Source organism: Electrona antarctica (genome assembly GCF_951216825.1).
Source record: "Electrona antarctica genome assembly, chromosome: 20".
Classification (NCBI taxonomy): domain Eukaryota; kingdom Metazoa; phylum Chordata; class Actinopteri; order Myctophiformes; family Myctophidae; genus Electrona; species Electrona antarctica.
In genome coordinates this window covers 306,205-313,704 of record NC_136801.1, presented here as the reverse complement: position 1 = coordinate 313,704, position 7,500 = coordinate 306,205, and the positions used below count along the sequence as shown (strand labels likewise).

At 50.9% G+C, this 7,500-nt stretch overlaps 1 protein-coding gene across 2 annotated transcripts in view; it reads left to right on the top strand.

The window, feature by feature from the left end:
- Positions 1 to 7,500, top strand: part of LOC306913039 (rho GTPase-activating protein 29-like) — a 96,563-nt gene that overhangs the window by 691 nt on the left and 88,372 nt on the right. The gene's annotated exons all lie outside the window — the stretch shown is intronic.

The window sequence follows — 7,500 nt, the reverse complement described above, 5'->3', positions numbered from 1 at the left end:
CGGGCACTGCACCCCCTGTGGGGGGTGTGGAACGCGTGTGTCGAATGTGAAGTCGGTGGGGCGAACGGTTCTGGAGTTCCGTGGATTAGAACCGTACACACACGTAAAAGACAGACGTACAGAGACTTGGGCGCCTGCATTTAGATGAAACTCAGACCGTGACGACTTCTCGGTGGTCTATACCGGTCTGTACCGGTCTATACCGGTCTTCTCGGTGGTCTATACCGGTCTGTACCGGTCTATACCGGTCTTCTCGGTGGTCTATACCGGTCTATACCGGTCTTCTCGGTGGTCTATGCCGGTATGTACCGGTCTATACCGGTCTGTACCAGTCTATACCGGTCTTCTCGGTGGTCTATACCGGTCTGTACCAGTCTATACCGGTCTTCTCGGTGGTCTATACCGGTCTGTACCAGTCTATACCGGTCTTCTCGGTGGTCTATACCGGTCTGTACCAGTCTATACCGGTCTTCTCGGTGGTCTGTACCGGTCTGTACCGGTCTGTACCGGTCTTCTCGGTGGTCTGTACCGGTCTATACCGGTCTGTACCGGTCTTCTCGGTCTATACCGGTCTGTACCAGTCTGTACCGGTCTGCGGTCTACGGTTATTATAACTGTTATCTCTAATGCCTTTAACCCGTTTTGACCTGAGATCAGATTCTATAAATGTTCTTCTACATCCTGACCGTTTTCTGAAAAAGCTATGTTTCTATGTCAGTCGTTCTTCGATTTTTCAAAAATAGCAGATCTACAAGCTCATAGCGCGCCACTCGGTGGCGCGCTATGAGCTTGTAGATCTGCTATTTTTCAATAGCTAAAGCATAACATAATGCTAACAACCTGACTCTGTTTCTAATTGTAAATCTATCTCTAAAAACGACATTTAATAGCATTTGTTTTGTGAGGACCAGGAAACCTGTCTTATTTCTCACACTCTACTATAACTATGATTGTGGGGGCGTTTAGGTCCTCACAAATATAGAGATACACATGCACACACACACGCACACGCACACGCACACGCACACGCACACGCACACACACGTGCACGGTTCCTCCTCTATAGGGTCTGTCTTCTGTCTCGTCTTATCTACTCCCTTTAACCCTTTAACCCCCATGACAGAACTGTGTGTGTGTGTGTGTGTGTGTGTGTGTGTGTGTGTGTGTGTGTGTGTGTGTGTGTGTGTGTGTGTGTGTGTGTGTGTGTGTGTGTGTGTGTGTGTGTGTGTGTGTGTGTGTGTGTGTGTGTGTGTGTGTGTGTGTGTGTGTGTGTGTGTGTGTGTGTGCGTGTGTGCGTGCGTGCGTGCGTGCGTGCGTGCGTGCGTGCGTGCGTGCGTGCGTCTGGGTGAAGCTATAGTTCATACATGGCCAACTGGCGGCCCGGGGGCCACATGCGGCCCCCACGTTCACTTAACCGTTTTCGTCCGTAGGACGTCGCCACACGTCCTACGGACTCGAACCGAGCGGTACATCCAACGTCCTCAGACGTCCTAGCACATCCTCAATGTTACCGGGCGAGAGAGCAATATTCTGAATTTTTACCTTTTTTTTTTTTATTTGTCAGTTCGCCTTTCGTCTACCGTATGCTACGCTCTAGGCAAGTGTTAGCTTACCGTTGACTTAGCCGTTAGCGCGGCGGAAAGAATGACTCGTCTCTCCTAATCCAGGGCGCTTTCCGTGGTGTTGAACGGATCGATATACTGGCGCTTCATTTCTGCTCCTCACCCGTCTCTCCCGCAAAATATGAACGCTTTTCGGATCATATATCGTATAAACTAAAACGATAGCATTGTAAGCTAGCAATGTAATGCACACTTATTTAGTGGATTGTTTCCGGGTCGTGGGATTCAGAGTAAAAGCGGCCATGTCTTTCCGGCACCCCAGAGCTCCTATTTTGAAGGACATCCGGCACTGATTGTGTTGTTAATGCGGTCCTGCAGGTTAATATCAAAATACTGATATATTATTGATTTGCAAACATCACCCGCTTTAATTACTTAATTACTTACTTAAATTAGTAGCTTAATGAGTAGTATTACAATGCTATTGTCTTCTTTTTGTGTTTTTTTTTTATTTAATTCATAAAGTTAACATAACTACAATTAAAAGGATTTGAAAAATGGTAAAAAAAAACCCAATTAATAATCAGGATTTCAATTCAAATAATAGCAAAAATATCAGATCTACAAGCTGAAAACACGCAGCAGTGCGCCACCCCTTGTAAATCGGCAAATTTTGCTATGACAGTAATATTCAATTTGGCCCTCTGGAGTGAGTGTGGAACTACAGTGGCCCTCTGGAGTGAGTGTGGAACTACAGTGGCCCTCTGGAGTGAGTGTGGAACTACAGTGTCCCTCTGGAGTGAGTGGAACTATAGTGGCCCTCTGGAGTGAGTGTGGAACTACAGTGGCCCTCTGGAGTGAGTGTGGAACTACAGTGTCCCTCTGGAGTGAGTGTAGAACTACAGTGGCCCTCTGGAGTGAGTGTGGAACTATAGTGGCCCTCTGGAGTGAGTGTGGAACTACAGTGGCCCTCTGGAGTGAGTGTGGAACTACAGTGGCCCTCTGGAGTGAGTGTGGAACTACAGTGGCCCTCTGGAGTGAGTGTGGAACTACAGTGGCCCTCTGGAGTGAGTGTGGAACTATAGTGGCCCTCTGGAGTGAGTGTGGAACTATATAGTGGCCCTCTGGAGTGAGTGTGGAACTACAGTGGCCCTCTGGAGTGAGTGTGGAACTATAGTGGCCCTCTGGAGTGAGTGTGGAACTACAGTGGCCCTCTGGAGTGAGTGTGGAACTATAGTGGCCCTCTGGAGTGAGTGTGGAACTATAGTGGCCCTCTGGAGTGAGTGTGGAACTACAGTGGCCCTCTGGAGTGAGTGTGGAACTACAGTGGCCCTCTGGAGTGAGTGTGGAACTACAGTGGCCCTCTGGAGTGAGTGTGGAACTACAGTGGCCCTCTGGAGTGAGTGTGGAACTATAGTGGCCCTCTGGAGTGAGTGTGGAACTATAGTGGCCCTCTGGAGTGAGTGTGGAACTATATAGTGGCCCTCTGGAGTGAGTGTGGAACTACAGTGGCCCTCTGGAGTGAGTGTGGAACTACAGTGGCCCTCTGGAGTGAGTGTGTAACTACAGTGGCCCTCTGGAGTGAGTGTGTAACTATAGTGGCCCTCTGGAGTGAGTGTGGAACTATAGTGGCCCTCTGGAGTGAGTGTGGAACTATAGTGGCCCTCTGGAGTGAGTGTGGAACTACAGTGGCCCTCTGGAGTGAGTGTGGAACTACAGTGGCCCTCTGGAGTGAGTGTGGAACTACAGTGGCCCTCTGGAGTGAGTGTGGAACTATAGTGGCCCTCTGGAGTGAGTGTGGAACTACAGTGGCCCTCTGGAGTGAGTGTGGAACTACAGTGGCCCTCTGGAGTGAGTGTGGAACTATAGTGGCCCTCTGGAGTGAGTGTGGAACTATAGTGGCCCTCTGGAGTGAGTGTGGAACTACAGTGGCCCTCTGGAGTGAGTGTGGAACTATAGTGGCCCTCTGGAGTGAGTGTGGAACTACAGTGGCCCTCTGGAGTGAGTGTGGAACTACAGTGGCCCTCTGGAGTGAGTGTGGAACTACAGTGGCCCTCTGGAGTGAGTGTGGAACTATAGTGGCCCTCTGGAGTGAGTGTGGAACTACAGTGGCCCTCTGGAGTGAGTGTGGAACTACAGTGGCCCTCTGGAGTGAGTGTGGAACTATAGTGGCCCTCTGGAGTGAGTGTGGAACTATAGTGGCCCTCTGGAGTGAGTGTGGAACTACAGTGGCCCTCTGGAGTGAGTGTGGAACTATAGTGGCCCTCTGGAGTGAGTGTGGAACTATAGTGGCCCTCTGGAGTGAGTGTGGAACTACAGTGGCCCTCTGGAGTGAGTGTGGAACTACAGTGGCCCTCTGGAGTGAGTGTGGAACTACAGTGGCCCTCTGGAGTGAGTGTGGAACTACAGTGGCCCTCTGGAGTGAGTGTGGAACTATAGTGGCCCTCTGGAGTGAGTGTGGAACTACAGTGGCCCTCTGGAGTGAGTGTGGAACTATATAGTGGCCCTCTGGAGTGAGTGTGGAACTATAGTGGCCCTCTGGAGTGAGTGTGGAACTACAGTGGCCCTCTGGAGTGAGTGTGGAACTACAGTGGCCCTCTGGAGTGAGTGTGGAACTATAGTGGCCCTCTGGAGTGAGTGTGGAACTATAGTGGCCCTCTGGAGTGAGTGTGGAACTACAGTGGCCCTCTGGAGTGAGTGTGGAACTATAGTGGCCCTCTGGAGTGAGTGTGGAACTATAGTGGCCCTCTGGAGTGAGTGTGGAACTACAGTGGCCCTCTGGAGTGAGTGTGGAACTACAGTGGCCCTCTGGAGTGAGTGTGGAACTACAGTGGCCCTCTGGAGTGAGTGTGGAACTACAGTGGCCCTCTGGAGTGAGTGTGGAACTATAGTGGCCCTCTGGAGTGAGTGTGGAACTACAGTGGCCCTCTGGAGTGAGTGTGGAACTATATAGTGGCCCTCTGGAGTGAGTGTGGAACTACAGTGGCCCTCTGGAGTGAGTGTGGAACTACAGTGGCCCTCTGGAGTGAGTGTGGAACTACAGTGGCCCTCTGGAGTGAGTGTGGAACTACAGTGGCCCTCTGGAGTGAGTGTGGAACTACAGTGGCCCTCTGGAGTGAGTGTGGAACTATAGTGGCCCTCTGGAGTGAGTGTGGAACTATAGTGGCCCTCTGGAGTGAGTGTGGAACTACAGTGGCCCTCTGGAGTGAGTGTGGAACTACAGTGGCCCTCTGGAGTGAGTGTGGAACTATAGTGGCCCTCTGGAGTGAGTGTGGAACTATAGTGGCCCTCTGGAGTGAGTGTGGAACTACAGTGGCCCTCTGGAGTGAGTGTGGAACTATAGTGGCCCTCTGGAGTGAGTGTGGAACTATAGTGGCCCTCTGGAGTGAGTGTGGAACTACAGTGGCCCTCTGGAGTGAGTGTGGAACTACAGTGGCCCTCTGGAGTGAGTGTGGAACTACAGTGGCCCTCTGGAGTGAGTGTGGAACTACAGTGGCCCTCTGGAGTGAGTGTGGAACTATAGTGGCCCTCTGGAGTGAGTGTGGAACTACAGTGGCCCTCTGGAGTGAGTGTGGAACTATATAGTGGCCCTCTGGAGTGAGTGTGGAACTACAGTGGCCCTCTGGAGTGAGTGTGGAACTACAGTGGCCCTCTGGAGTGAGTGTGGAACTACAGTGGCCCTCTGGAGTGAGTGTGGAACTACAGTGGCCCTCTGGAGTGAGTGTGGAACTACAGTGGCCCTCTGGAGTGAGTGTGGAACTACAGTGGCCCTCTGGAGTGAGTGTGGAACTACAGTGGCCCTCTCTCTCTCTCTTGTCAAATTTGCCCACCCCTGAGCTAGTTGATTCTATTGAACAGGTGGAGTTGTTTCAGATTGTCTAGAACATGAAAGTGTTTCTATAAAACAGACGCCTGTGTTGACACGTTTGGAACCGTCACTGACAGAATGAACGTTCAGACTGCGTGTTGAAACACACGCCCAATACGTTTAACAGTGTTGCGCTGGCATCAGGCACTGTTGATTTCATCGACTAAAACTATGACGGGGGGCGACTGTGGCTCAAGAGGTAGAGCAGGTCGTCCAATGATCCTCATGTCTACATGTCGAAGTGTCCTTGGGCAAGACACTGAACCCCAAATTGCTCCCGATGTGCTGGTTGGTACCTTGCATGGCTTCCGCTGCAATCGGTGTATGAATGTGTGTGTGAATGGGTGAATGTAATGCACCATCTATGTAAAGCAGGCGCTATATAAATGAACTGACGAAAACTAAATGGAAACAAAACGAAAACTAAGCTATGATGACTAAAACTAAGACTAAATATATTGACAATTTCGTCAAAAAATAGAAACTAGACTAAAATGTTAGGGAAGGGACTAGTGGACAAGAGATCCAGTTTAATGTTACACTTGGTTGCATACTGAAAATAGCAGATCTACAAGCTCACAACGGTGCTCACTTGCAGGTCTGTAATTCTGAGTGTACAAATGGAACCAAATGGACCCGTTAATGTAACTTCCAGAGTTAAATGGACACTGATGATACTACAGTGATCATTGGGGGTCCCAGAGATCAGAATGGTACCAAATGGGGGTCCGTAGTCTAATGCATGTCAACCTGGGGGTCCTAGAAATGAAAATGGTTGAGAATCACTGCTATAGCTGTAAAACTCTTATCCCAGGGAGGTCCCTGGCATATCCTTTAAAATGGTGGGGGTCCCTGGGGGTCCCTGGGCCAGTATGTGTCAATGTGGGGGTCCCTGGGCCAGTATGTGTCAATGTGGGGGTCCCTGGGCCAGTATGTGTCAATGTGGGGTTCCCTGGGGGTCCCTGGGCCAGTATGTGTCAATGTGGGGTTCCCTGGGGGTCCCTGGGCCAGTATGTGTCAATGTGGGGGTCCCTGGGCTAGTATGTGTCAATGTGGGGGTCCCTGGGGGTCCCTGGGCTAGTATGTGTCAATGTGGGGGTCCCTGGGGGTCCCTGGGCTAGTATGTGTCAATGTGGGGGTCCCTGGGGGTCCCTGGGCTAGTATGTGTCAATGTGGGGGTCCCTGGGGGTCTCTGGGCTAGTATGTGTCAATGTGGGGGTCCCTGGGCCAGTATGTGTCAATGTGGGGGTCCCTGGGCTAGTATGTGTCAATGTGGGGGTCCCTGGGGGTCCCTGGGCTAGTATGTGTCAATGTGGGGGTCCCTGGGGGTCCCTGGGCTAGTATGTGTCAATGTGGGGGTCCCTGGGGGTCCCTGGGCTAGTATGTGTCAATGTGGGGGTCCCTGGGGGTCCCTGGGCTAGTATGTGTCAATGTGGGGGTCCCTGGGCTAGTATGTGTCAATGTGGGGGTCCCTGGGGGTCCTCGACATGGACGGCTTTGAGAAGCGCTGCTTTTAAGTGACCAATATGAGCAACAATAAGGGGTTGTAAAGCTTTATTTCAGCCACTAGGTGGCCAGAGGTTCACACTGTGCTGATGATGACCCCTGCACACACACACATGCGCACACACACACACACACACACACACACACACACACACACACACACACACACACACACACACACACACACACACACACACACACACACACACACACTGACCTGGAGTCAGTGCACTCTCACTCACTGACCTGCTACATGGTTAGAGATTGGGCTGAACAAACGCACACACCCGACTGCATGAGCGAGCACACACACACGCACACACACACACACACACACACACACACACACACACACACACACAGGCGGCTCTTCACTATGTAATGTGATGCTATAATAATCCTGGCAGGTGTATCAGACAATGTAGAATATATGGGTTGAATGTAGAATATATGGGTTGAATGTAGAATATATGGGTTGAATATATGGGTTGAATGTAGAATATATGGGTTGAATATATGGGTTGAATGTAGAATATATGGGTTGAATATATGGGTTGAATGTAG